Source organism: Neodiprion virginianus, chromosome 4 (assembly GCF_021901495.1).
Source record: "Neodiprion virginianus isolate iyNeoVirg1 chromosome 4, iyNeoVirg1.1, whole genome shotgun sequence".
In the NCBI taxonomy this organism is placed as follows: domain Eukaryota; kingdom Metazoa; phylum Arthropoda; class Insecta; order Hymenoptera; family Diprionidae; genus Neodiprion; species Neodiprion virginianus.
This window is the reverse complement of record NC_060880.1, coordinates 392,479-396,812: the sequence shown is the minus strand read 5'-3', so window position 1 is coordinate 396,812 and position 4,334 is coordinate 392,479.

Here is a 4,334-nt window from a genome sequence, read left to right as displayed (position 1 = left end):
TTTGACCAAAAAATTTTTCGTCTCAGAATTGATTCGTATGACTCTTTCCCGACCAATTGGACCCCCAGGAACTCAGAAAACGCAGCAAAAGGAGCGTGGGATCAACGGGAGAGAAGATACGAGGAAAAAAGCACCTGCTGAAAAATGTCGAAAATTCAGGTTTTCGTTTTTTGGCTGTAACTTTCGATGCGCTGATCGCAGCGTATTGGGACTGCGCCTAATCGATTTCTCTCGCAAAATTTCGTCGGAAAAGTGCCACAATCAATTTATTCCAGCACTTTTGAAAATCGCGAAAATTTTCGCCAAAAATACAAAGGGGTTAACCTTCCTTTTTTTTTGACCAAAAAATTTTTCGTCTCAGAATTGATTCGTATGACACTTTCCCGACCAATTGGACCCCCAGGAGCTCGAAGAACGCAGCAAAAGGAGCGTGGGATCAACGGGAGAGAAGATACGAGGAAAAAAGCACCTGCTGAAAAATGTCGAAAATTCAGGTTTTCGTTTTTTGGCTGTAACTTTCGATGCGTTGATCGCAGCGTATTGGGATTGCGCCCAATCGATTTCTCTCGCAAAATTTCGTCGGAATAGTGCCACAATTAATTTATTCCAGCACTTTTGAAAATCGCGAAAATTTTCGCCAAAAATACAAAGGGGTTAACCTTCCTTTTTTTTTGACCAAAAAATTTTTCGTCTCAGAATTGATTCGTATGACTCTCTCCCGACCAATTGGACCCCAAGGAACTCAGAAAACGCAGCAAAAGGATCGTGGGATCAACGGGAGAGAAGATACGAGGAAAAATGCACCTGCTGAAAAATGTCGAAAATTCAGGTTTTCGTTTGTTGGCTGTAACTTTCGATGCGCTGATCGCAGCGTATTGGGACTGTGCCCAATCGATTTCTCTCGCAAAATTACGTCGAAATAGTACCTGAAAGAATTGATTCCAGCACTTTTGAAAATCGCGAAAATTTTCGCCAAAAATACAAAGAGTTAACCTTCCTTTTTTTTTGACCAAAAAATTTTTCGTCTCAGAATTGATTCGTCTGACTCTCTCCCGACCAATTGGACCCCAAGGAACTCAGAAAACGCAGCAAAAGGATCGTGGGATCAACGGGAGAGAAGATACGAGGAAAAAAGCACCTGCTGAAAAATGTCGAAAATTCAGGTTTTCGTTTTTTGGCTGTAACTTTCGATGCGCTGATCGCAGCGTATTGGGACTGCGCCCAATCGATTTCTCTCGCAAAATTACGTCAAAATAGTACCTGAAAGAATTGATTCCAGCACTTTTGAAAATCGCGAAAATTTTCGCCAAAAATACAAAGGGATCAACTTTCGATGCGTTGATCGCAGCGTATGGGGACTGCGCCCAATCGATTTCTCTCGCAAAATTACGTCGAAATAGCGCCAGAAAGAAAGGATTCCAGCACTTTCAAAAATCGCGAAAATTTTCGCCAAAAATACAAAGGGGTTAACCTTCCTTTTTTTTTGACCAAAAAATTTTTCGTCTCAGAATTGATTCGTATGACTCTTTCCCGACCAATTGGACCCCCAGAAACTCAGAAAACGCAGCAAAAGGAGCGTGGGATCAACGGGAGAGAAGATACGAGGAAAAAAGCACCTGCTGAAAAATGTCGAAAATTCAGGTTTTCGTTTTTTGGCTGTAACTTTCGATGCGCTGATCACAGCGTATTGGGACTGCGCCCAATCGATTTCTCTCGCAAAATTTCGTCGGAATAGTGCCACAATTAATTTATTCCAGCACTTTTGAAAATCGCGAAAATTTTCGCCAAAAATACAAAGGGATCAACTTTCGATGCGTTGATCGCAGCGTAATGGGACTGCGCCCAATCGATTTCTCTCGCAAAATTTCGTCGGAATAGTGCCACAATTAATTTATTCCAGCACTTTTGAAAATCGCGAAAATTTTCGCCAAAAAATCAAAGGGGTTAACCTTCCTTTTTTTTTGACCAAAAAATTTTTCGTCTCAGAATTGATTCGTATGACTCTTTCCCGACCAATTGGACCCCCAGGAACTCAGAAAACGCAGCAAAAGGAGCGTGGGATCAACGGGAGAGAAGATACGAGGAAAAAAGCACCTGCTGAAAAATGTCGAAAATTCAGGTTTTCTTTTTTTGGCTGTAACTTTCGATGCGTTGATCGCAGCGTATTGGGACTGCGCCCAATCGATTTCTCTCGCTGAATAACGTCGAAATAGTGCCTGAAAGAATTGATTCCAGCACTTTAGAAAATCGCGAAAATTTTCGCCAAAAATACAAAGGGGTTAACCTTCCTTTTTTTTGACCAAAAAATTTTTCGTCTCAGAATTGATTCGTATGACTCTCTCCCGGCCAATTGGACCCCAAGGAACTCAGAAAACGCAGCAAAAGAATCGTGGGATCAACGGGAGAGAAGATACGAGGAAAAAAGCACCTGCTGAAAAATGTCGAAAATTCAGGTTTTCGTTTTTTGGCTGTAACTTTCGATGCGTTGATCGCAAGCGTATTGGGACTGCGCCCAATCGATTTCTCTCGCAAAATTACGTCGAAATAGCGCCAGAAAGAATTGATTCCAGCACTTCTGAAAATCGCGAAAATTTTCGCCAAAAATACAAAGGGGTTAACCTTCCTTTTCTTTTGACCAAAAAATTTTCCGCCTCAGAATTGATTCGTATGACTCTTTCCCGACCAACTGGACCCCAAGGAACTCAGAAAACGCAGCAAAAGGTGCGTGGGATCAACGGGAGAGAAGATACGAGGAAAAAAGCACCTGCTGAAAAACGTCGAAAATTCAGGTTTTCGTTTTTTGGCTGTAACTTTCGATGCGTTGATCGCAGCGTATTGGGACTGCGCCCAATCGATTTCTCTCGCAAAATTACGTCGGAATAGCGCCAGAAAGAGTTTATTCCGGCACTTTTCAAAATCGCGAAAATTTTCGCCAAAAATGCAAAGGAGTTAGCCTTTTTTTTTTTTATTTCCTACAATCGCGAACGTTTAGGTCAACGATACTTTTACCGCAGAAATAATTCAAACAATCCGACTCAGTCTGATTGGACCCGAAGGCATTAGCAAAGTAATCAAGCCGTCTTAAGTCAAGCAGCTGCGTATGTAGGAATCAAATTCTCAGAATTTTCGCTGTTGTCTGATCCGGAGATTGCTAAAATTATAGTCATCCTAATTAAGTTTCCTAACTCGAACAAAAATCTGAAATATTCAATCTTATATCGTTTAGGAACCAGCCCAATTTTAGCAGCGGATGAAAAATTTTCGTCATATACGTTTCCTAAGTTTTATCTCCTACATCCCAAATTGACCTAGTTTTTCCTTACATGTTTTCAAATTATGAAACACAGTCACAAATTTCATTGTGTCTAACAATTTATGGATTAACCCGATTGGCATTATGTGATTTTGAAGGAATAGATAAACAACTTATTGACGTGGTGATCATAATTCCATTTACTGCATAATCGTCATCCAACAATATACAAATTTTCATTTTGAGCTAATGAAAGTGGTTGTATTAATATATATACACATATCATATATATATATATATATATATATATATATATATATATATTTATGTTATTTGATTTGAATTGCATATGTATACAAATAATGTAGAATTTTTCGGTCAATTATATTGTGTAGAGTTTGTGGGCTGCGTTCGCACTTTGTTAAGTTTGAAATAATTCCATCAACAGAACAACTGGTAGTTCATTCTATCTTTCTTCTCATTTCCGCGTTTGCTTGCTTTCTAACACTTATTACTAGTACAGTCGGGTCCCGCATTAGTGCCTGGTAGGGATAAAAGGGGAATAGTTTTTTGGCGAATCGGCGTTTCCCCACCTTCGATCTCCGCACTCACACCCGGATTTTCTGCTCACTTCACTAATTAGTGGCGAGCGCTCTAGTGACAACACATATAACGAACGAAAAGAAATATTGGTTGACGGCATTATTAACATTACGGTACGAAAAATTATAGCTCGCGATAATTTTCTGAGATATGGGGAAAAGGGGTCACGCATAAAACTAGAGAAGCAGCACTATTGGGAGACGCGACCGTATTGAGTCATTTAGGTGCAATGCAAGAATACCTAACAAGACGAACATATAGGATTATTTGATTTAATCGCGGCTAATCGCATAAGTCAGCGTGGCAGATATGAAAAGGAAAGTCGAAACTACAAAACGTAATTAATATTAGTTCCGAGTCAAGAACGTGCGTTCACATCTGTACTTCGTATCATCCCAATCATCTGATAATTCAAGATAAGGTTGATCCACAACGCCTGGAGTAATCAAAGTTTCACTAGAATAAATACGAATATGCA